Source organism: Python bivittatus, unplaced genomic scaffold, assembly GCF_059951505.1.
Source record: "Python bivittatus isolate LINGU-HERP-01145 unplaced genomic scaffold, Pbiv_v1 ctg000690_np1212, whole genome shotgun sequence".
In the NCBI taxonomy this organism is placed as follows: Eukaryota; Metazoa; Chordata; class Lepidosauria; order Squamata; family Pythonidae; genus Python; species Python bivittatus.
Genome location: NW_028277096.1, coordinates 3468143 through 3494906, shown reverse-complemented (window position 1 = coordinate 3494906; position 26764 = coordinate 3468143). Strand labels below are relative to the sequence as shown.

General features: G+C 39.9%; 1 protein-coding gene across 6 annotated transcripts in view; it reads left to right on the top strand.

Annotated features, from left to right (window-relative positions):
• Nucleotides 1-1887: 1887 nt before the first annotated feature.
• Nucleotides 1888-26764, top strand: part of PTK2B (protein tyrosine kinase 2 beta) — a 93572-nt gene continuing 68695 nt past the window's right edge. For all 6 annotated transcript variants that reach the window (XM_088152254.1, XM_088152253.1, XM_088152252.1 and 3 more), the window contains exon 1: nt 1888-2122. The gene's annotated coding sequence lies outside the window, so the exon portion shown is untranslated. The remainder of the gene's footprint in view (nt 2123-26764) is intronic.

The following is a 26764-nucleotide window of genomic DNA, read 5'->3' as shown; positions in this document are numbered from 1 at the left end:
TTCTTTTATGGGTGTTTCTTCACTTGGTATGCATCAGTTTATTTGACAGATGGCCATGTACTTATAAAAGTAAGTTTATGCCACTTTAGAGGAAATAAAATACCATCACCACAACCACCACTCTGTAACCAGGTTTGGTATGTAGCATTCTTCACTTCCTAGTTTTATTTTCTGAAGAGGGTAGATTTAGCAAATTCCCCTGCCACGTGTGGCTGGGCTTGCTCACTGTTATCTGAGATACATAATGCAACACAGGTATTGCTGAATCTATGCTACTTTTGGAGATTGATCGATTATCCTGATGCTGCAGAACCGACAAGGAGCAGTTTCTATGGCTATGTTCATATAAATGAGTCAGTTAAAGATCTAGCAACTTGGTTGGTTTATCCTTGGTTGGGATGCTGAGGGGACATGATGTATTGTGCCGACTCAGACTGTTTGATAGTTTATGTTTGTATTGTGCAAATGGGCTATATAGTAATCAGGCTAAGTATATCGTGAACACAGCCTGGGGGAGTTTGTGGAATGTCTGGGCGAGAACAGGGGCATTCTTGGGCATTGCTATGCTTGACCAGTCCAAGGCTCTTGCCAGCCTTTCCAGTGCCATGTTGTTGCCACTCTCTGCCCCTGCCCCATCTCATTGGTAAAAAAGGTAAGAATTCCTTCAATGCTGGTGATTACCAGGACGTGGACATATCAGTTTCTGCAAAATGGTTTGCCACTGTTTTCTTCCAGTTTTACTTCCCAGTCTAGAATACAACCCTGGGGTTTCCTGGTGATCTCCCATCTAAAAAGTAGCCAGATCCATACCAGTTTAGCTTTTGTGAGATGAGCTGGGGCTAAGTAGGTGCTGGTAACACCACATGGGAATAGAAGGTAGAATGACATTGTATACACCCTTGACTCTTCTGCTAGAAATCTGAGGATCCAAGTTTCTGGCTGGATGTAGACATTTGGGGAATATGCAGATGAGGCACACCTATGCTGCTGCTTTCTTCTTTTACTTTTTTTCAGCTCTGTGAGTTAAATCTTGTACATCTTTCTTATTCAAGAAAGAACACGTTTCTAGAAATGTTTGATTCATTGTGACCACTGTAAGCCATTTTTCCTACTCAATGCTTCTGCACTTAGTGATCAATCATGAGAGGGAAGATCACTTATTTTCCATGCCCTCACTTTGTGTATCTTTACTGTTTTGTAGAGCCCAGAGGTTGTTAGCTCAGCACAAATCCTCCCCCATTGTTTTCCATCCCGCTGTGGCTTGGGTTTGGCCTCAAAGGGCTTTCATTTTCCGGCACTGCTGGGAAATGTGTGGTGCTGGATAACATGGGCAAGCTTGGATATTAGGCCGAATTCTGACAAACTTGGCATGGCTCAAAAGCATGTGGATCCGAGGGCCAGCAGCTGTCTCTTCTGTCCAGATGAGAGCAGACCGTCTTGGCTTGGTTCGCTTGCTTCCTTGCTCCCTTGGGCAGTCACTGTGACTGAAGGCCTTTTGCTCGTCGAACATTCAGGCCCCGGTTCTGCACTCCTCCTCTCTGAGCTCTTGACAGAAGTGGGCAGCCAGACCCAGGGGAGTGGCTACGCTTAAAATACATAGCTGTGAACGAGTTCAAAAGTTCGTTTCCCCTGCACCGGTTGTAGGACAAGCCCCTTACCACCACTGGCACCCTCCCTGGAAGGATCGCGGCCGGCCCCGGCCAAAAAGTAGCCTGGACCGACCTCAGGTGAGTTCCCCTGACCGGCCGAGCGAGGGAAATGCTGCGCAACAGCCCAGCGGCCGGTCGCATTTCGTGCCGAGGCAGGTTCCCGGTTGGTTTAGAGGCGCGTTCGAGCGCTGGCACCACGCTGGAGTCTGACACACACACGTAACTGCAGGCAGGGAGAAGTAAAGACGCAACCAGGAAGTGGGCGCGAGGGTGCCTTTGGCAGACGGGGCCTGCCGAGAGAGAGACAGAGACAGAGACGGAGAGAAGGAGGGAGGGACGGGGGAGGGGGCGCTTCGTCGGAAAGGGTTAGGGCTTCGGCTCCCTCCCTTGGACTGAAGAAGCAAACTGGCGCGTGGCGCTCTTGATCCCGTCTTAACGGCTTTCGGCTTCCGGCTTCGAAGGTGGGCTGAAAGGTAGGAGGCGAGGTGGCCGGGACACTTGTTTCCAGTTCTTTTCCCCCTCTTTATCCCCTTCTCTTTTTGATTTTCTCCGAAGGCGGCGGTACGCGCCTGGGAAACGCCGGCCGCACTTTCCTGGCCAGGCTCGGTCCTGGAGAGGGAAGCAGCGTAGAGAGGCGGCGTGGCCCTCCGACCGGCACCGGCCCCTCCCGCCCAGCGCGCCCTTTCGGGCTTCCTCTCGGTTCTGCGGCGCGGCTTCTTCCAGCTGGTCTGGGACCCCAAGGCGACCCCTCGCTGCGGCTAGGGCTGAGTCGCCTTTCGAGCCGCGCCTCCCCGAGGTCCGGGGCGCGCAGGAGAGGGAGCTTCTGCTCCTGCGTGACTTTGGGCTAGGCGTGTCCCTAGGAAGGGAAGGGAGAAGGGGGGCGCCAGGTGGAGAATCACAGACTCCCACGGATGCCCCCGGCGGAATGAAGAAAGCGCACCGACTAGCGCTGCGGTAACTCTCAGGCTGGGTTCGCACAACATACCAGACTATATTAAAATGGACTCGGTTTGGGGCTTAGCGTGTTGTGGGAAACCCAGCTGTCATCATACAGTATATTGTATGAATCAGGTTTAGCATGATATATAAAGATGCCCGTTTGGATTTGTTAACTCTGGTTTAGTGTGTTGTATGGACCCATCCAAACTTTGAAGTTGATTGCTCAATGGTAGCTGATTGGACTGTGTTACTTTCTCCTAATTCTTTTTTGCTGAGAACAATTTAGAATTTGGAGGGTGGGGGCAGAGCATTGGCAAAGAGTTGGTGGCCAGACAGTTAATTCCCAGCACTTATATCATGGCTGTTGTACTTGTCAGGCAGATTGACATTTGATTTGATAAGACTGACTGTGCCCAAGAGGGAGGACTAGGTTCTATCCGATGTCTGTGGATCAGGCCCTAACAATGACACCCTATTTATTTCTTTAGAACTAAGTGCCACTGAGTTCAGAGAATCTTTCTTCTGGAAAAGGATCGTTTCCAATCAGTAGATTTGTCAAGCATTGCAGGTTGCTCCGCTGAATAGATGGTTTGCGATATAAAAGGGGTGAGGGGCTTTTAAAGGCTAACTGATGTTTTCGAGACATGTGGGGAGGAGGGCAAAATTTGAGGTGGGCTCTGACCTACAACAGTAATAATCAAACAATTTTTAAGATGTCATAGACATTCTTTGTTTTGGTGCAACAGATTAATGTGGCTTCCTTTCTAGAACTTGTCATAAACTTGGATTTTACGTAAATCCTTGCTTTTCATTTGGGTGCCCAGTGGGGCTTGCTTTTCTCAGGCTCTACAAATAAAGCTCTGTTAATGTTTCTAGAAAAAAATAAAAGGGCTGGAAAATATTCATGTTCAGAGAATTGGCGATGTTCTGCTCTTCCATGCAAAACCTCAGATTTTACAATTGAAGGATAACTTTTACTGAGTTTTATTCTTTGTATCTGCTGGCATGGTACTTGTTTGGGTTTTTTTTAAATATGTAGAGTTTAGAAAGCTTTTGGTGGGGGGGGGGGAATATTGTAAAGAAAAAAGAGAAACTTCCTAATCATAATGAGGGTAATATAGATCTGCAGTGGTAGAAAGGTATCCCTTGAAAGAACAAAATGTTGAATATAAAACTGCCTGGACACAGTGGTTTTCAGGAAGTCCTTTCTATTGTTCTCAAATTTGGGAGATGAAACTAGTTGTGCTTACCTGTCACTGAAGCAAGTACATGTCCCAAAATACTTTCTGGCTGCTTGCTTCAGGTAGATCCTATGGCTATGGAGAAGAAGTGGAAATCATGGAGAAACTGGAAATAATCTTGCCCACTGTTAACTTGCTAACTTGTTAATGAAGCAGATCATGGCTAAGTGCATTATTTGAGTCAGGTCATAAAGTGGAAAGTTCTGCCTTCTGCACATAATTGTTGACAGGCAAAAGTTCTCACTCCTAACTGGCTTTATTTTTTTTTCTCCCAACCAAAAAAAATGCCAGAAAGATTGCATTGTTTGGTTTGCAGATTTTAAATAGAATGCTAGTTTGAATTTACTTGGGTGTGCAAGTGATTATTGTGCCTGCTGGGGATTGCAGGTGCTAGTTGACACTCTGATAATCCTTGCCTCTCCTCCCTTCACCACAACCTGCAGAATGAAGGTTATCTGATAAGTTATCCTCTGGAAAAGCCCCAGGAAGCTGTAATTGCATAACAGATGCATTTAATGTAAAGTTTTGTGTGTGTGTGGGGGGGGCGGATATGTATTCAAACCCAAGGAATCTTTCTCCTTCCAATATTGCTTCTGTCAAATAAAATCTAGAAAGTCTGCTGTCTGAATAAATGATGTAAACATATATACATTATGTAAAACATTAGTTGACAATTTGGGCTCCCAAAACCTAATGCTGGCTTCCCACGCAAGTGTCTCAAGCTTCCTGTTTGTAAATAACCTTTTCACCACATTGATAAAAATAGAAAATAAGTAGCAAATGAGACAGACGTCTTGTTTCAGGACAGAATCACTTCTGGATAGAGATGGAGGTTCATAGAAGTTGGGTTCACACAACATGCTCATTGTTTTGTGGAAACCCAGCCATTTCCTTAGCATGTGGAACCTAGCCAGAGATTGAGAAAAATGCCATCTGTAAACATAGAAAATGAGCAAGTAGGAAGGAGAATATGCTAGAATGCTTATCCTTGACAGGTTAGTTAAGTGCAAATGCAACAATATGTCTGGGGTTGATTCTTGAAAGATCCATAATATGTAATGATGCAATCCAGAGTCAGGTTAACATCCTTCCAAGAAAGATTCCGATGTGAAGATTTATGCTTCATTATGAGTGAAACTACACAGTTCTTTACAAGGAAGATAGAGGCTTATCTTTGATCTCTGGATGGGAATGCATTTCCAACAGTGGCCAGCCAAAGGGTAATAATGGCATTTCTCTAGTTGCTTGCCTCTAGCATCTGGCATTCAGGTATACTTTTTCTGAACATGGAGCTCCTGTCTTGCTATCACAACTAATAGCTGCTGATACACCTTCATAGAATTTCTTTAGGATCCTTTAAAAGCTGTCTTAACCAATCACTGTATCCTGCTATAATATGTTCTTCGGTCAACAGAAGTTATAGAAAGAAATAAACCTGGCCAGTAGTTAACCAATTTTGGGCAGGCTGAGAAGGGAGGAGAAGAAGGGAGAAGTCCTATGTGAATTTAAGCCTGTCATTTTGATGTGCCGCCTAACAATTGGTGATTGCCCATGATATATAAATTTTGCACTAATTTTCCTAGTGAATCTTGGGAATTATAATATGATCATCATACTGCAAATTCTCAGATAAAGGTCAGATTTTATTAACAACTCCTTCATGCCAAATGACAGTTTCCAAAACTGAAATCCTAACTCCTTAAGCGTTCCCTTGAAAGCAGTGGGACTTCCACATAGATATATTTAAAACTGATTGTGAATTAGGGTCTTGCTACATTGCTTGGAGCTGATTGTGGAAAACCTCCAGCGGTTTGGATTTAAACTCAGAATTGCAATAACCAAGCTACCTGAGGAAAAAAGAACCATATTCAGTATACCCATTGATAATGGTTTTTCTTATTTTGCAGTACATATGTGTTTGTGTATATAAATTATAACAATTTATTTTGTTATAAAAAGCCTGACACACATTCTTTGGCTGTTGATTTTTGAGAGAGGTTCCGAATCTAAGTTGGCTTTTATTTGCTAGCTGTGTGGTAGGACAGGCAGAATTAACATCTCGAGTTGCAGATATATTTAAGTTAAAAAAAAAAAAAAGGTGTAGTGTTTAAGGAACTTTTTAGAGAAATTTCCATCCTCTCTTCCAAATCTGCACTAAAAATTAGATTTGTTCTCTGCAAATGACTATCATCAAGTTCAATTATGCAACTGAGTGCATATGTGCAAATTTAATTAAGTTGCTTATTGCTAAATTAGGTGCATGTTTACAGACTTTTCAAGGACTGGATAAGTTGATAGAAGGGAACAGATATACTGTGGTCTAAGGATATAGCTGAATGTAGTATAAAAAACTGCAGTCAGAGTCTTCTCAGATTTTTTTGTAAAGGAAAGAGTGAAAGTGATAATGATCCATAGAACCTGAAGTGAGCTTAACCTTTCTGTACTGTCTGGTTTCCTGATTCAAGTAATCTGCATTTGTCCCATCCAGAAAAATATACAGACATCTATACTGATAATACTGGCAACTGTGAAGACTAGAAATATGTTAATCAATACCCAGTTGGTATGTTCATAAAACCAAAGCTATGAATCAAAATGGGTTCCCACAGATTAAGCCTAAAACAGTAGCTCAAATCTCTGAATATTCCCATGGGTTCCCTTCCTAGGGAAGTTATTTGAGGGCATCAAGGTTTATCAGCTCTGGCTCACTCTAGCTTTGTTACATGAAGGTAAGATCTCTGTTGGACAGAATGGCCAGTAGCATTACCAAAGTTCCTCCTCTTCCTCATGAGAAGATCTAATTTATTTCATTAATACATGAAGAGAAATAAAATATTAATGTAAAATAGCACAAAAGAAGGCTTGGGGCCTCATTTACATATGTGTGAAAGTAGCATGTTTGCTTAGACACATTGTGGATTATGAGGGAAGACAAGTATACAGTTCAGGGTTGCCAAGTTTTTAACTTTCCTCTGCTCCTGTGCACTAAATAGCATTCGGATCTCCAAGAATTGGCAGATGAAGTTTGTGTGGCATGAAAGCCAGTATTTTAGCATTGCTCTAAGCGATAGTTCCCTTAACCATAATTTGTTAATAAGCCACATTTGTCTGGATTCCTAGAACACACTAAATCCAGACCAAACAAACCTCATTATGGCTAACTGAATTGTCTGAATCCAAGTTAAATCACTTGCTAAAGCCATAGGAGATGTTGGCTGAAAAACTGTCAGTCCCTATGCAAGGCTTCATATTTGTGGTTGCTATAGGTAGCCAGCCACATCAACTATAGCCCTTATACTGGTCTGTGTAATCCATATAACTCAGATCACTGGTCCATATATCTCAGTGCTGCCTGCTATGACTTAACTGAGTTAAGGAGCAAAGTGAAAAAATGGGACTAAAATTAAATATAAAGAAGACTAAAGTAATGACAACAGGGAGAACAACCAGCCTTAGAATTGATAATGAAGATGTCAAAGTGTTGGATAGCTTCTGCCTTTTAGGATCAACCGTCAACAGTAAAGGAACAAGCAATTAAGAAATATGCCACAGACTAGCACTTGGTACAGCAGCCATGAAGGCCTTGGAAAAGATATTCAGCTGCCATGATGTGTCTATACCCACAAAGACCAGAATCATGCAAGCCATGGTATTCCTGTGATAAGCTATGGAAGCGAAAGTTGGACTTTGAAGAAGCAGGATAGGAAGAGTATTGACGCTTTTGAACTTTGGGGTTGGAGAAGACTCCTGAGAATACTGTGGACAGCCAAAGAAAACCAAACTAATGGATCATCAAACAAATCAACTCAGAGTTCTCACTTGAGGCAGAGATGACCAGGCTCAAATCATCCTACTTTGGACACATTATGCAAAGACCCAGCTGTCTGGAAAAGGCTGTAATGCTGGGAAAGGTGGGAGGAAAGAGAAGAAGAGGATGACCAGCAGCAGGGTGGATGGACTGCAGCTCCATAAACTAAACATCTCTCTTCCAGCGTTCATGCTGCAGTGTAGAGAGCAGCTGGACAATCTTGGAAAAAATGCAGCTTCTTTAAAGAGTTGCAAACAGGTGCTCCCACATGTTTGGAAGCACCTTTTTAATTTTAAATCTGTAACACTGGTTTACATGCAGAAGTTCCTGGGCATCTTTAGTTTAAAAGGGATCTAACAATTTCCTGCTAGTTAGGAATGAAATAGGCCTCTCATAGCCAACAGCTTAGATAATATTGCATGAGATGTACCAGTGATTTGTCCCTGTAAGGCAGCTTGAAATGGACTTTGGGTAGCATCACTGACATGAAGATACAGTAATGCATTTTTTGTTCTTTGATTCTTGGGCGCACTTCCACTTTCTACAGTGTTCTTGCAGAACAGCTGCTGCTCATGAACATTGTGTTCCTTCTTTTCTTTTTCTTTGGAAGAAACTCCTACTTCCTCATCCTTGCCATACCAAGTGTTTTACCTATCTGTGAGCATAACTGCAGGCGTGAATGGCTGAGCAGTAACACTGCTGGGAGGCTCATTTTTCTACTAAATTGACATTAGCTCTTCCTTTTCACTATCAATGATCAGTGCAAGGTCCACAGTGAACCCAGACCCACAACAAATGGCAAGGAGACCACTGGCCATGCTCATATTGCAATGGATCTAGCTAGTTAGTACATCTTCTGGATCAGAGTTTGTTCAAATGTTTTTTAGCAACAACATTTATTTATTTATTTGTTACAAATGCTTTTGGGTCATATCAATCATTGTGACTCTAAGTGGCTCGCAAGTAGTAAGATACAAATACAACAACAATAATTGTATTAATAATGCAATAATCATAAAACAAGTCATCAAAATAAATCAGAACCATAATTCCATCATAAGACTCATGATAGCTGCCCCTTTCCCTTTTTAACGGTTCTGTTCCTCTGTCTTTTGATTCCATCTAGATATCGTCAGTAAGCTATAACTTGCTTAACCACAATGTGTTGAATAGGCCACATTTGGCTGGGCTTATGCATCCCATCAAGTTATAAGCCACAATTTATTCATTAGAATGCCTGTTTTCATGCAAGATGCTCAGCTAAAACACCAAATCAACCACATTTTGGCTTAGCATAATGTGCAGATCAGTCATAGGAACTAATCCACCAGACAAAGTTTTTCTTAACCAGTGACCTGCATTGGAGAAATGATTCTACTTGCTACAGTCTGTGTGCTGGGCATCTGCTGAGAACAGAGGAGCAGAACCTGTAAAAAAAAGATGCCAGCCAGGGTACAGTAGTTCTACGGGTGTACGTAGTTGGGTAAGTACCAGCAGTCTGGATATACACATCCGATCGGATGTGTCCAGTACAGACTTGTTCAGTATGAATCATGTGTTCCTTCTTATTGATGCAGTGTATTAAGTGTGGGATCCTCTCTTGGTTTGAGCAGCTTCTTCCTCTATTTTAATGCTAAAATAGCACATGCAGAGGAATAGCAGAGTATCCTACGTAAGGATAGTGAGGAGGGATAGTCATGCTGCAAGAGGTTAAGTGAGCAGTTAAGGACAACCAAGGACACTGGCTAAGTTCATGCTATACGCTTAACCAGGTCGAGTAAAGACTTAGCAGATGCACTCAGACAGCATGCTAAGCTTAGTTAGTGTTAACTTTGGTTTTGTTGTATATTTTATATTTATATTTCAAATTTGTCACCCCCCATTTCACTGCAGAGTGACTCTGGGCCGTTTACAGTAAAAAGAATAAATATTAATTAAAATAGAATAATATTAATTAAAATATATTAAAATACAACAATATTCCTATATAAAAAATAAATAGCTTCCAAGGAACTGATGTTAACTAGAAGTTGTTAGATTCAGGGAGCGTCTTCAAGGCGCCAGCCACCCCCAGGGATGGTCCTCGCCCCACTCAAGAACCCTTTCTAGAAGGCCAAGAGCGTGGGGGCCCGCCTCACCTCTGGGGGAAGAGTTGCATAGGGTGGGGGCAATGGCAGGGAAGGCTGTTTGTTTTGTTTTGTAGCTTGGCATGTTGCATGAACTGAGTCCTTTTAGTTAATTGATAATTCCATTGTATGGGTTAATTCAGTAACCAGATTAAGCAGGTTGTGTGAATGCAGCCAGATTGTAGAACAGAATTCACATAAGCTTCAGTTTGGAATAGCTTGGTACTGAAGTGGGGAGAGGATAATTAAATAATTCTCAGATACTACAGAGGAAAGAAAAACTGTATTCTTTTTTTATAATTTCAAAACAATACATGGAAACTTCTGGACTAGTATGATAAGCATTCAGAAAAGGTTGTGTGTGTGTGTGTGTGTTTAATGGGATGCAATTCTGAGCCCTATCCAGAAGTTCCATTGATTTCAGTATACGGATTGCATGCATGTTTAAATTATTCCAACTGAGATCAGTTGGAGCCAAAAACTAGATTAGATTAGATGCCCATAAAAAAGATCCCCAGTGTGTCCAATCTGTGTCCATGAGATTACATAACCAACTTCAGGAGATAGGGCATGTGCTTTACATTCAAATAGGCCTAGATTTCTTATCCCGTTTAAATATAGTAGGTAACCAAATTGCCACTAATCACAGTAGACAGAACTGGGCTGGGTGGATGGATCAGTAGTCTGATCTGGTGACTGGGTCATTCAGGACAGTTAAATTACTGACCAACCATTTATCCATTTGCACGAATCTGTTAACTCAGTCAAGTACCGGGACGGGAGAAGAACAGTCTTAATCTGGATCAGGAGCAGGGCAATTATGAGTCAAATTACCCTTCCCCAGTCAGGCATATGGAATTTCAAAGATTTAATTAGCATGGGGCACTGTCCAAGCCCTTCTCAGACAATTCTCCTAGAAAAAAAGATGTAGAGTGCCCAAAAGCACAATGCATTATTTACAATACTCACTGCTAAGATGGAGCAGCCATAAAATCTGCCTCTGACTGAGTGCAACGTCCAAGCCACACCCTTTGCTTTCTGTCTGGACAATGGGGAAAAAAAGAATGAAGCCTTGCCAGAAATCTCCTGGCAAGAGAACTCATGAGATACCAGGCAGACTGAAGAACATGAACAGAATATTTCCTAAAACTGCATTCCTTCATCTGGTTAGGTCTGCAGTTCCTAAATGGTGCGCCAGGTGCCCTGGGGCACCGCAGCAAACTCACAAGGGCATCATAAGATATTTTACTACTTAATGAATGGAACTGTTAGTGAGTTTGCTGCAGCATCCTGGGGTGCCATGGCACACAGTTTGGGAACCTCTAGGGTTCCCCAAGAGTCAAGAACATTTGGGAACCTCTGGTTAGGTGATTATGTGACATGTTATGTTCTATGATCTGACAGTAAAGAGCTAAGACTGGATTGGCTGATGACAAGAAGTGATGGGGTTCACACATAGGTTGGTTTAACTGTTTATTGACTAGTTAGTAAATCATGATTTATAAACCACAGCACGACTTATAAATATACCATGGTTTATAAATTCACACCAGCCACTAACCCTACACCAAACAAATAAAATAATGGCCTGGTATCAAACCAAACAGTTTAAGGAGGCTTCAAATGCTCATAATATTCAGATCTTTCCAAATTCAAGTTAGATACCTGAGATAAGTTGAACTGGCTCTTATTTCTTGGAGGACAGTATGGGTTTGGTAACTACAGTTATTAAGATACAATTTAGCATGTAGCACATTCACACTGCACATGTTTCTCCATGTGTCTGGATTGCAAGCAAGTTCTAGCTCTCTGGAGAAGGCTCAGATGCTGGGAAAGGTGGAAGGAAAGAGAAGAAGAGGACAACCAGCAGCCAGGTGGATGGATTCAGTTACATTGGCAATGAATGCACCATTGGAAGATCTGAAAGACCAGGTTAGGGACAGATCATCATGGGGAAAATCTATCTATGTGGTCGCTAAGAGCTGACATCGACTTGATGGCATATAATCAATCAATCTACAGTGTTTTAATTAGAACCAACAGAAATACTAGCATCTCTCCATGCCTTATGTTTTCCATAAAGCTTTCATGTTTACTGCCAGAATCGAAAGAGATGCACATGGAGTGTGGAGACCTGAATTATTCTTCTGTTGATGAATACCAGATAAAATGTCTCCCAATAAGATAAGTCTAATTGGCAATCTAATTCTACTGAAAGCTGTTTTATTTCAGCTAACCTCTTTTTGGAATGTCATTTTAAGTTGTTTTGCTGTTCCTATTGTCTATTTGTCTTTTGGACCTTTTTAAGACTAAAGGTGTGGTACAAATACTGGATATAAGCAACTGACTATGTGGCTCTTTTAAAAAATGGCGAAGAGGAAAAAATGCTTTGAGTTCTTCCAGTTGTAGGGGAATCTGCATAATTCCAATAGAAATTCTAGCTTCTTCCACATATGTCCTAAGCTTATGACTAAGTACAGACTCCATCCATGACTTAAGAATCAGCCAGCCCCCCAGTCCCACCCTGGCCACAAAAAAATATTTATTTATTTATTTATAAGATTTATAAGGCTGTCGAACTCAATGTGACTTTTCTTAGTGTTTCTAGAGTACTAGAATTATTGCTCTCCATTTTGTGATATTTGAATTGGACAAACCAAAGTATTGCCCTAACTTGATATGGGGCACTGAAAAGACACTGTAATGTATGAATACAAGAAATTTATATCATAGAATTACATATCTTAGGAAGCCAAGATTAGCTTATTACTACTTTGCATATCCTTGGGAAGAAAACTTATTTTTGGCACTGTGTCATGTGTGAAGCAGCTCTTGGCTTGAACATCCAGCCAACATTATAATGTGCACGTGTTCATATAGAATATTTAAAATGAGTTTATTGCCTGGGGTGCCTTACTCCAATCTGGCATAGCTTTGGCATTTAGTCATGATGCCAGAAGAACAGGGAGAGTAGAAATGTTGGTGATGAGGCAGCATCAGGATTCTCGCTGCCTCAGGAAAAAGTATTTCCTGTGTGATTAAACCAGCATTTTTTCAGAGCTTTAGCCAGATACATGGCTCCCTCAAATAGGAGTCACTTTTGAGATATTCGGTTTCTGAGTCTCTTTTAGAGAGAGAGGTCCATGACCTTGATGCACAGGACAAAGCTGTTCATGGACTTACTGGTCTCTGAAGGTACTTCACAATGTGTATCTGTTTTGTCTTTGCTCAGTAGGTAGAAGAAAGTGGTGATCATGATTTTTCCCTATCCCATCATATTACAGATATTAATGTATTTTATTGTTGAAGTTGTTTTCTTATGTTTACTGTTCATAGTGTTTTCAGTAATTTTGTTTTCCAACCCAAGATTGGGTGGATTAGAAATAACTACGATGATGAAAATGCCATGTTGCTTCTTTCTGCTTGGCCTATTTTTTGAGCAAGAAAGGTAGTTACTGAGTTATTGAAGAGGACCTATTCTGTTTTTCCCCACCCAATGGGATGAGCAACTCAGAATGTGGCCTGAGCCCCATTTTTATGGTTTCCAGCTCTCCCAGGATTTGCCAGCAAAAAGTGGTTGAAAAATGGAAATTTTCAGAACCGTAACTAATTTTCTTTCTTTTTTCTTTCTTTCTGGAACACATCAATTTTCTGTTAAAATAACAGGTAAAAAAATGAAAGCTCTCAAATAAAAAAGGGTCAACCATCCTCAAAGGAAAAAGATTGCATACCCCTTTGATATCACTCCATCAATTCTGTGCCCCTTAGAGGCTGAAAATGCCAACAGTCAAAATTTGTGTGGGGAGGGGGGCTTTCAAGCCCCAAAGAGTTGTCCACCCTGTCATAAAAGGTCTGCAGAGAGGAAGAATTTAGGAAGTTTGCAGAGGGGAAACAAAGCCCCTGTGATTGAATGACAGGAGGGGCGTTAGAAGTAGGCTTTGCATGCCATTGGCTGCAGGTTGAGTCTCTTGGCACCTCAGGTAGGAGGGCTGGCAAAAACATGGAAAGCATTACCACTTAGGAGACCATAAATGTGATGGGAATAACCCCAGAGCCTGAAATGTTTTGAGTTACACTTTCTTATAGTTGTTTCCTAAAAAGTTCAGTTGGTGGCTTGTGCCCTGTCAGGATTTACCAAGCAATTTGCATAGCTGCTGAGACAGCAGGGAATCCCGTATGCGTGTGTGTGCGCATGCATGCGTGGACAGGCATGCATGTGTGTCCATGTCCATTCTTTGGTATTTTAAATTGATGCAATACTTCAGTCCCCTTAAACTCACCACCCCAAACTGCAGCACTTTTTTAAAGAACCATTCATTCGGAACCCCTCCCTCTCTAAATGTGATGAACTATAAAGCAAGACCATTTCAGCATGTGGTGGTAAAGAATATGAGTGATGATGGATTAGGGGAAGATAGATCATTCCTTTTGCAGTCCAATAGCCAGTATAACATTATAAATGCAGTCTCTCATGTCCAAAAATAATATTCTCTCTTGATGCTTTTAAGGAAAGATTCATTACATAATTAAGTAATTAATTATGTGTTCTACTTTGTTAATGGATAAAGAACTCATATTTGCCTATGAGTCAAATACTTCTCAAGGGATAAATAACAATTTTTTGTTTTTAGATAAAGATTTGTCTGAAATTAGTGCTTATCCCTTCATTATACAACATGTTTGAAGTCTTTGAAAGTTTCGTTCCAAGAATGCAATTGCTGCACTTGTTATTAATGTAATATTAATATTAATTTAAATCCTAAATACTTTCAGTCCAGGACAAGATTAGGAAATTCTTTTCTGCATACCACTTTGGATGGATGAATGATTGGTGATGAGGAAAGGCAGGGCCTTCTCAGTGGCTACACAATTATTATGAAAAATCAGCCTTGGAAGTTTGCCCACCAGTGAGAAAATAAGTGTTTCCAGCAGGCTTTATGTGAAGGTTATACATTATCTATAACATTCTGCTTTAATGTATTATAAACTCAATTTTATAATACTGTGTTGTTAAGCTATTGTTAGTTGCCTCCAGGAATACATCATCAGCACTTAGAAGGTCGGGACAAGAATTTTTATATAAACACGCATTTTTAATCATTATTTCAAATGTTGAAGCATGTTTATATTTGTTCAGAATTATAAATTGAGCCCAGCTTTCCTCAACTTATCCTCCTGCAAATGAAATGGACCACAGCCTCTATTATTTTCAGCTGACATGGCTGTTCACGTATTAGCTGAGGATGTTAGAAATTGCAATCAAACGCAACTGCAGGGCCCCATATGAGGAAGACTGATTAAAACTGGCTGTTTTGAACTTTCCCAAAACACTGCATAAGAAATATCATGATGGGTTTGGAATAGAGAATCCAGTTTTATGCAGCAACAACAGAAATACTTTTAGCCTTCAGTCAGAGGACCTTCACGCATCTGGCCCCAACAGGAATGTCTAGTTTGCAGCTCTGGCCCAGTGGCTGTGCTCCAGCTGCACATTACTTTCTCCTATTTACTTCCGGAGAAATGGTTTACAGACTGGCAGGAAATGTTGGCTGTGCACAGAAGTGAATCATTCTTGGGTAACTGAGGAGCTCAGAAAGAATTTAAATGTGCTTTCTGTCAGAACCACTTGCTGTGTTTCACTTTATGCTTAACATCAAGGGTGGAGATGACTATAAAAAGAAAGTGAAAGAAAAAAAGGGGGAGGGAAGAAGAAAAGATGAGGGGGGAGTCAGAACTTCTTGTTCTGGATGCAGCAAAATCCTTTTTGCTTGGAGGCTGTGAAATGACAAATATGGAGACCATCTGTGATAGAGTGAATCATGAGGGTGAGGGAGAGCTAAGGCAGTAAACGGCAGAAGGCAAAACTAGAGACAGTTCTAAAATGCAGTGTCCAGCTTCATAGATACAAGAAGGCGTCATCTGAATCAAGATTTGTTCTCAGCAACCAGCCAGATGCCCTGTAAAGTCCTGATGAGGGCTTGAAAACAGCATCCTATGTCAGCTACATCCTTAACCACAAACTGCTGATAGTTAAACTGGCTCTGCATGTGCTTTTTCTGGGTAACAGGCATTGCTACATACCTGACATATATTTTACTCCTTTTAAGAATGTTGTTCTGGACAAAAAATACATACAGTATATGCTACTTTTTTGGGTGAAATATAACAAAACTCCCCACATTTTGTAACAGGGTGTTGTATAAGTTAATGGTCTCATGTGTCTGTCCGGTACCAGACTGGGGAGGGCTCATGTGTTGTGGGGAGGTTTTTGCCCATCCTGGGCCTGCAAGTTGGGGGACCCTAAGAGTTGTGAAAAATATTCAATCTCTTTTCCCCATATCTTGCATCGTTTTATGAATCTCTATTGTATCCCATAAGGGCCGGTTTAATTAAGAAAAGCCAACACTGGTCCAAAAAGGAAAATGTAAATACCTTCTCCTGGATCCGGATGTCATTCATGCCACCATCTTCAAAGGTACAGCTGAGATGATCAAACAGATATTTTAATTAGTAGCTTCATTCCCTTGTCTGTCAGCTTCTATCTCTGCTTTGCACACCTAACTCATTCAGTGACTATTTTCCTGTGTTCTCATGCCATAACATATTCATTTATGTTGAGGTGAGGTGAGGTGAGGTGAGTTGAGTTGGGTGGGCTCAAAACTGAAATAAATAGATGAAGGGGTCGAACTTGAATGTGATCTATGGATAAATGAAGACAGGGTACAATTCACTGGGAAAACCTCCAGCAGAGCACCCCTGCCCCTGAAATAAGCTTTTTTTCCCTTCTTTTACTTTTTCATTCACATCACAGAATCCAAGGTCATCTAAAGAAGCTAATGGTAGGAGATTCAGAGCTGATAAAAGGAATTTTTTTTCATGCAGTACCTAGTTAAACTATAGTACTCACTACCAGAAGATGTGATGCTAGCCAACCTGAATTTCTTTAAAAGGGTTGAGACAAATCCATAATGGCTACTAATGATAATAGCTATACATTTCTTCCAGTAACGGAGGCATTATGTCTCTCAGTACCAGTTGCTGGGGAACATGAGTGGGAGGTGCTATGTGCTGTTATGAATGGGTACTAGGTGGCTATATTAGATTTCCTGAATCCAAAACAGCATATCTTGAATACTGGTTGCTAGGGAGCAATAATGGAGAAGGACTTTCATAGCTCATTCTGTACAAGGTGACCTTCTCTTGACCAATGGGTGACATTGAATGCTGGGTGAGGAAAGTCTGACCTGATTCCACAGGCCCCTCCTTATGTTCCTAAGCTCACATCCCATGTTATCAAATATTCCTTTATCTGGTTGACCAGCGTGTAAACGGAGTGCTGAACTAACTGGGATTTTGCTCTGTTTTATCAGGGCAGTTTTTCTCTTGTTATATTATGCTGCCCAAGGTGAATTTCCAACAGTTCATGCTCTGTTTCTCAACCTCGGCAACTATAAGATGTGTGGAGTTCAACTCCCAGAATTCCCCAGCCAACATGCTGAAGTCCACACAGCTTAAAGTTGCCAAGGTTGAGAAACACTACCCTAAAGCACAGAGGGGTAAGCTTTGGGTACCCAAGTTCATTTTTTGCAGTTCTCAGAACTTCTTCTGACTCTTTGCTGGAAGCTAAGGTACTGTTCCCCTTCATTCTGAGGGGAGTTATAGATATGAACTGTAATGCTAGTTATAACAAAGACGCATCATCATTTCAAGAAGGAGAGAAGACCTCCCAGAATTACCCCCCGCACTTTGTGGCCTTCAGCCTAACCTCCCCGCCCCCCAAATATTGTGTAGCCCTTGGCCACCAAAAGATTATCCACTTCAGGTAAAGTTTTTATTTTACTTTACTTCACTCTATGCTACCGTACGCCACACTACCAGAAAAAGGGATCTCCATATGTTGATCAGTGGGATTGGGACTGAATACTATTCTTGCTTTTAGTCTTGGATCAGAACAATTTGCAATATAAAATAAAATATGGGAGAAGCTGTTCTTCCTTGTCCCTTTGTTAATTCTGTCATAATCTCACTTATGTTTCTCAAAGTATTTGCCAAAAAAAATCTGTTATGAGTTGGCATTGTACATTCACATATTTAAATTCAATTAACTACTGAGTGATTTGTGGGCAATTTTCTTTTAAATGTTATTTAAACCTACTTTGATTAACAAAACATTGAAAATAAAAATCAGAGTAAGAACAAAAGAAGCAAGTACAGTTTATGGGGATATAAAAATAAATTTAATATCTTAAGAGGAAGTACGGTACAGGAGAATCAATGTGGTGAGGTATTGGATTTAGTTCAGGGCCTCCCAGGTTCAATCCATCCTTAGCCATGGAAATTCTTTGGAGAACTTGAGCCAGTCACTCTCTCTTAATCTGACCTACTTCACAGGGTTGTTGTTGTGGGGAAAAAATGGAGGAGAATCTGCTGTGTATGCAACCTTGGGCTTCTGGCATGCAAAACCAACAGTATCAATAATAAAGTAACTATTGTATAAATAGAGGGAATCTGTCAGGAATTACTTTGATACAACTAAAAACCTTGAAACCAAATTAGAATAAAATAATATTTAATTTGAGGGGTTTTTTTTAGACTCTTCCTTGTTTTTTTCATATTTCGCCAAAAAAAATGTACTTCAGTTTTCCAATGTTTTGCTGTTTTAAATTTAGCACCTAACTTTAGAAATTGTGTGACTTTCTTGTGCTGCATCATTTTTACGTGTCTTGATATTGGATGATAAAGGCTGTGTAATTTTTCCTTAGCTGGTTGCGTAATTTTCCCAATTTTTCTAAAAAAAAATAAAATAAAATAATGAGAGTAACTAAAGGGCCACAGCAATCAGAGATAACAATATGTATCTATGCGATTACAAGCCCTCTGATGCAATCTAGAATGGTTAATGTAATGCAGTTTTAAAGCACCATATATGAATTATTTTTATACTCAGTTTCTGATGACTTGCTAAAATAGATTGAAAAGGAAGTTTATACTGTAGATTGCCCTGCTGACTCATCCGGTTCAGGTCCTCTTCTGGTACTATTTAAAGACCTATAAGACAGCCTTTTGCATTTTATATAGAAGTTCTGTATATTATTGAAGTAGTTCCTTTGATTTTAAGAGAAGTAGAATTGTATCTTTCTTCATATAGTAACATTTTTAATTAATTAGTAAGATTATAAGCTTGAGGGAAAAAAACACCACATCTGTCTCATTTGAAATCAAATTGGAAGTTATGACCCACTCTTCTGCACAATGTATTCAGTAGAAATGCTATATTGTTATTCACGTTCTAATCCTACAAAGAAGAGAGAGGCAGTTTGGTGTGGTGGTTAAGACATCAGGCTACAAAGTGGAAGACAGTGAATTCTAGTCCTGTCTTAGGCTCAAAGGCAGCCAGTCCCTCTCTCTCAGCTCTAGGAAGGAGGCCATGGCAAAAACCACTTCTGAAATCTTGCCAAGAAAACTGCAGGGATTTGTCCAGGCAATTGCCAGGAGGCAACACTGACTTGAAGGCACCAAAATAAATAAATAAATAAAATAAAATTCTGCAGAGTCCTATACTTTCCCATATGTTGAATGGATCGAATTTATGTTTAAAATATAGTGATTAAAAAACAGGAAATCAGGGGAAGGATCAGGAGCAGAACTTATTTCCAAACTTCTATAATAATTTTAAAATATTGATTCATGATTGTAGCTATTAGACTGACAGTCTATCAGTCTATGTACCTAATGCATGTCTTTTGAGTGCTGAATATTGGTTGTTTGTTGACAAGCATCAATGTATATTTGTATATTTCAATGTACATTTCAGGTATAGTATATTAAATCTCCATCATACTTTTGATTGTATGCCCGATCCAAGTTTTTTTTTTATAATTATGTAGGAAAGCAAGTAATAAACAAGAGGATTTAAGTATTTAAACAGAAATAAAATTTTAGGAAGAGCAGTCATTTTCATTGCAGTTATTCTGTCAAGCACTAACAAATATGTTACCATGAATTCTGTTTTTAGCTTTCACAAGAAAAGATCTTACTCATGGTTCTTTAACTGGTGCCAATCCTTTGTAATAATTTCTGTTAAATAACAACATTCATCTGATATAAGATCCAGTAGGGTCTTGAAAGCAGTTTTGTGACTTTCTCTCAGTACTGATAAACACAAGTGATGTGGAGTCCTTGGGGTTCTCTAAGCTTGGCTGTTTTCTTCCAAACATTTCATTACCTGGCTAGGTAACATCTTCAGTGCTAGAATGAAGTGGGGTTTGCTCTATCGGTAACTCATCTTGTACCTAATGTATGTCTTTTGAGTGCTGAATATTAGTTGTTTGCTGGCAAGTTTATAAACAGTGGCATGCCCTGCCAGGGTGGGGTATGTGTGTGTGTGTGTTGTTGTTTCTCTGGTAGCTCCTTGATTAGGGTATTGTTTACTGCTTGATTGTATGTCTGGTGATAATCTTGATGTCAGCCTCTGCTTATCTGAGTGATGATTGCTGGTGAGGAGATGTTCTGGTCTTTTGTTTCCTTTTTATTGTCTCTCTTGAATAGTGTGTAGATGTTGTTTATCTCTATGTGCCTGTTGATGGCTGCCTTGTCTGAATACCAAGCTTCCAGGAATTCCCTCGCATTTTTGGATTTAGCTTGGTCTAAGATGCTGACAGTTTCCCAGTTGAAACTATGGTTATGTCTGTCCATGTGTTTTGAGATTCAGGAGTTTTCACTGTGTCTTCTGACTGCTAGTTGGTGTTTGTGGATGCTCTGTGCTAGCCTTCTGCCTGCCTGTCCTACATAGTAGTTGTTACAGTCCCTACACTGTATGTTGTAGATGACTCTTGTTTTTTCTTCTTGGGCTACTGGGTCTTCTGGTTTGCTTAAGATGTTTTGGAGGGCTTTAGTTGGTTTGTGTGCTACGGAGATGCCATGTGGTTGTAATAGTCTGTTGGTTGTTTCTGAGACATTTCTGATGTATGGCAGTGTTATCCTTTTCATAGCTTGTGTGTGTTGTGTTATAGTAGGTTGAGTGTTCAGGCACTTTTTGATAAAGTTGCGTGGATATCCATTTTGTTGGAAGATGTTGTATAGGTGGTCTGTTTCCTTTTTCTGATGTTCTGGGTTGCTGCAGTGCATTTGTGCTTGTTTGAATAATGTTCTTACACAGCTCCTCTTGTAGGAGGTTGAGTTGTTACTTTGGTAATGGAGTACTTGGTTAGCGTGGGTTGTTTTCCGATAGACTTGGGTTTCTAATTTGCTGTTGTTTCCTCTGCTGATGAGGATATCCAGGAAGGGTAGCGTGTTGTTGTTGTTTTCCTCTCTGGTGAATTTTATTCCTTGGAAGATGTTGTTATTTTCATATTCTTCTCTAGTTGTTCCTTTTTTATTATAACAAAGGTGTCATCTACATACCAGATCCATACTTTTGGTTGTACATATGGAAGTGCTATAGTTTCTAGGCGTTGCATTTTGATCTCTGCTATGAATCCTGAGAGTGGTGATCCCATGGGTGTACCTCTGATTTGTTGGTATATTTGTCCATCAAACTGGAAATAGGTAGTGAGGCAGAGGTTGATGAGGTCCATGATTCTGGGTATTTCGATCTTGGTGTATCTGGTTAGGTCGGGTGTGTTGTGTAGTATTCCTGACGTGGATTTACTCTAGTTCTGAGTTTATGGAGGTAATGAAATGTTTGCAAGAAAACAACCAAGCTCAGAGAACCCCAAGGACTCCACAGTCCAACTCTGAGCTACACATATTCTCTTCTATTGGTGCCACATACGTGATGGTTTTTCAGAATTAATGTCTAGTCCTGCTACTATACACAATTTATTCAATTCAAATTATTAATGATATTGGACTTTGAAGAAAAATAAATATAACATATGCAAACAGTTTTATTATATTCTATTCTATTTTTATACTAAGTTGAATGATATCCCTTCTATTATTCGGTGCTTAATCTATAATCAGATTAGATTAAACAAATTAGGAGAAGGTGGGCACCCTTGCTAAATGCCCTGTATCTTTGAAATAATTTAGTATCTACTCTGTTGATGCTGATTACTGTTTGTGCTGGTGAATGTAACTGCTTGAATAAATATGATGCCCAAAATTCATTTTCAGTAGAATTTGTTTGATTTAGGGGTAATCAGAAGGCTAAGTTCCCCCCCAGGAATCAGGGATTTTTGTGCCAGTTTTTAAGTATCTATAACATAGATTTTATATTCTTTTTTACAATATTTATAATATTCAAGTAAAAAATTATTATTATATTACATCCTTTCGTCTTCTGTTACCATTTGATTAAGAGAATCTTTGTGTCCATCAGTTAATTAGGTGGGTTTAGAGTATAGACTGCTTAGAGCTGGCTGATTTTGGAAAGCTGGTTGGACTTAGTTAGCACTTGGATGGGAGGCCACTAGGAAATCTAAGGGATGTAGGGTAGGAACAGAACTGAAAAAACATTCCAGAACAAGGCAGTGCCCAAGCACTTCTTCATTGTTCCAAGAAAATGATATGGCTGAGACTATGAAGTCCCTTGGAGTTAATCTGGATTTGAAGGAGACCTTATTTACACAGAATGTGTTAAGTAACTAGTATTTACAGAATTCAAAGGGCTATTTGTTATTCATGTGGGAAAATATTACTTTGTAAAAATATTCTATATATCTTTTTGCTTAATCAATACACCTGATTTTTAGCAATTATACAAGCAATAGCATTTCAGTTTGCTTGTTTGTTTGCTTTACTGAAGAAGCTAATAATTTTACCATTGGTATATGTCACCAGAGAAATTGTCTAGATTGTATATAGGCACTTCAAATTTAAGTTGGAAATATAAACCACAAGGGACATTTTTTCATGCTTGGTGGACATGTAAAAAAGCTAGAAAATTTTGGATTCAAATACAAACACTGTTTCAGAGGATTTTAAAAATTAATATATAATTAAGACCAGAGGTCTTTCTTTTGGGATTGATAGACAAACAGTTGGAAAAAGGTCATGGAACTTTGTTTTTGTATATGATAACTGCAGTGAGATTATTGTATGCACAAAGAGGGAAAGATTTGACATTACCCACAATGGAGGTGAAGATGATGGAATTTGCTGAGATGGCCAAATTGACTTCTTTGATCAGAGAAAAGATAATATCTATGTTTATTGCTGACTGGAAACCCCTTGTGGACTTTCTGCATACAACAGAAAAAAATGAACTTATAATTTATGGTTTTGATGATAGATTATAAAAAGAAGAAAGTCATGTTGTAACTTTAGAGATAAATTTATAATTGTACTAATAACTGCTGTAAAGAAGATTGGAAGCGACTTCTTTGTATCTTTTTTCTTTCTCTTCTATTTCTCTTTTACTTTTTTCCCCTTTCTTGCACTTTTAGCTTTCCCTTTGATTTATTTCTTTTTCTTTTTTCCTTCTTACTTTATATTAGTTTGTATTTTTATCTTCCTTTTTAAGAATGAATATATATATATATATATATATATATATATATATATATAATTTTGAAGAAGTTTCCAAACTCATAATGGCTATATTTCAAATGAATGAGATCTGAATTAATGTCTTCATTATTCAATGCTAATATATCTTAAAGTTTTCTATTTAGAGCAGCATAATTCCTGGCCCCTTTGTACTAATTCTCCATTTGAAAAATATTTTACAGCATTTTAGCTTTTAAACCTTGCTTCATTTTTTTAAATTCAGTAGGCCATACTTGTATAATACCCTCTAATAATAGTTTTTATGACATTTTATACAGGATTCATCTTCAGGTGTATCATTTGATTTAAAAATGGAGAATGATTTGTTGAAAACATTACATTGGGAGGAAGCTCTAAAATATATTTTGCTTCAGTAATGCAATAATTGAGAGTATTTTAGAATAGGCAAAGCTGCTGATCCTTTTTTTGTCCGTCATATTCAGCCTCTCTAGTTTTTTTTTCCTTTTAAACTGTCTGTTCTGAACATCAAGAAGAACAGTAGGCTTTCAAATCCAGCTGGCTAAATTAATCTAAACAGCACTCTTTCCTTTGCGCGTGCATACATGCATACACACACACACACTTAAATTCCTCATCCTGCTTCCCCTCCCACACCTGGATTCATAACACATTGCATAAGAAGCTCTCAAAGAAACGCCTGGTGCCAGAGTTGGATGCTGTTTTTCCCCCTACGTTCCTTCTCTGATACAGCACAAAGTATCATCAGGGGTTATAGAGGAATTATAGAGGGAGGTGGTGATGACTCACTGCTAGCCATTAAGAAGCTGTATGCATGTGCTTTTTAAAATAAATTAGTGGGTTTGCAATTGTATGCTACCTAGAAACTAGGAAGGAATGAAGGAAAGCAAAAATTAAAAAATAACCTGAGAATCTAAGAAGTATTCGTAAACATTTTCAGCCATGTCTACTTAGTGTGTAATTTACTTATGTTTTTGCAATATTTTCAATTGTAGATCATACAAATTCTCCCTCTGGATGGAAAGTGAAGGCAGGTCGTTCAATGCAGGTATTTTCAGTTTAGGTGATATGCAGTTGACCCAGGGAAAAAAAAATAGGTGCAAGTGAAAAGTCTACAGTGCTCCATATGGAGTTCATCTGCAAGGAAAAAATAAGTGGGAGCTGCACAAGACAATGTTCCCATGGTCGAAGAGCACATGCCATTTGAAGTGGACCTTGTATTGGTTTCAAAGTCTATGGATTCATTTTGTACAAGCTGCAGAATCATGCCCAATCCCTTCATACCTGCACAGAATATCACAAAGGAATGCATTTCTGCATTTAAATTCAGTGCCAATGAGAGGTTTTTTGGATGTGGTGAGAAGAGAAAGGATATTTGGAATGGGGTAATGGCAGGTAGGAGAAAATTTAAGTCGCTTCTCTTGAGCTTCCTCTCTGATTTTCAGCTTCTCCACAAGTGCCATTCCTGGTTTAAAAACAATTGTCTTAGAGTATTATTCTCTACATCTGCAGGTAATATCTTTAATTTGGCCTTTATGTTTCCAGTCATCAGTTTCCCTGCCAGTGCAGTTCATTGTCTTAGCTTCCTTGTCTTTACCAATATCGTACAATCCAACCTGACCTTCTAATACCTTAATGCTCTTTTGCTGGTAGATCCCAAGAACTCAGAAGCAGGACCTTCTGTGCTGGTTTCACCTAGCGCCTGGAGATACACTGCTTTTGGACATGCAGATTCCACTGGGTTATTATGATGGCCATATGCAAATGCTTGCCCAAAAAAAACCTATGAAAAACTGACTTTGCAATAATTTACTCAACAAAAATATTCCAGTGCTAGGACTATGCCATCTTTGGTGCTGGATGGGGTGACACTGCCACAGACAGACCTGGCGCACAATCAGGGGGTCCTCCTGGACTCATGACGCCTGCTCAAAGAGCAGATGGCAGTCATGGCTAGGAGGGCCTTTGCACAGCTTCGTGTTGTGTGCCAATTGCATGCATTCCTTTATCAGGGGACTCCGCTCATAGTCACTCATGCCCTGCCCACCTCTCATTTGGACTTTATAATGAACTCCACATGGGGTTGCCCTTGAAGAGTATCTAGATGCTTCAGCTGGTGCAAAATGCAGCGGTGTGGGCAGTTATATGTTACACCTCTGCTCCGCAAGCTGCATTGGTTGCCAGTTTGCTTCTGGGTCCAATTCAAGGTGCTGGTTCTGACCTTTAAAGCCCTTCATGGCATGGGGCTGGGTTATTTGATGGACCACCTCTCCCCGATTACATCTGCCTGTCCTATTCAGTCTGGCAGAGAAGGCATGCTATGGGTCCTGTCTGGCAGGGAATTACATTTGTCGGGTCCCAGGAGACGGGCCTTCTCTGCCTACCTCTTCTCCCCCCGGAAGTGAGGTTAACTCCATCCCTCTTAACATTCCCCTCCCCTCCAGGGACTGGGGAGATTTTGTGGTTAACATCATCCTCTCTTGTTCCATGTGCTTTTTTATAGTTTTTATAGTTTTAATAATAACTTTTATATTATTTATTGGTTTTCTTTTAATTGAGTCTTGTATGTCGCCCAGAGTCACTTTCTTGTGAGATGGGTGAGTATACAAATATGATAAATTTAAAGAATTAAAAGATATGAGATGGTCTTCTGTAGAAAAAGTTAAGTGCATCCTTGGCTCTACTACCTGGTATTGTCCCCTTTGGCAGAAACAACTTTAAGTAATTGTCTACCGGTCTTTGACATTGACTGGGAGGAATTTTTTTCCCCACTCCTCTATGTAGAATTTTTTCAGCTGTGTGATGTTTGAGGGGTTTCTTGCATGCACAGCCCATTTCAAATTACCTCACAGCATCTTGATGGGATTTAGATCTGGGCTTTGACTTGGCCATTCCAGAACCCTCCATTTCTTTCTTTCTTTTTTTTTCAGCCATTCCTTGGTGGATTTACTGGAATGTTTAGGGTCATTGTGATGTTGCAAGATCCACTTTGGGTTGAGCTTCAATCTTCTGACAGATGGTCTGACATTATCCTCAAGCACCCTCTGGTACTATGAAGAATTCCTAATGGATTCTATGATGGTGAACTGCCCAGGCTCCAATACAGCAAAGCAGCCCCAAATCATTCTTCTGGTGAAATGCTTTCTTTGGTTTTTGGCCAATATATCTTCTGGTACTGTGGCCAAATAACTCTGCCTTGGCTGTCCAGAGTGCATCGTTTCAGAAGTCCTGGTCTTTGCCTAGGTGTTCAGGAGCAAACTTTAGTCTTGCCCTGATGTTCTTTCTGGACAGAAAAGTTTCCTCCTGGCACACCTCCCATGTAGACCTAATTTGTGCAGCTTCTTTCTAATGCACTTTGACATCAGTGGCGGTGAGAGCTACCTGTAGGTCACATGATGAAATTCTGGGGTTCTTAGATACTTCTTTCAGCACCTTGCATTCTGCTCTTGGGCTGAACTTGCTGCGATGACCTGGCCTGTTGTCAGTTGTCAGTTGTCAGTTGTCAGTTGTTTGAAATCTTCTCACTAGTAG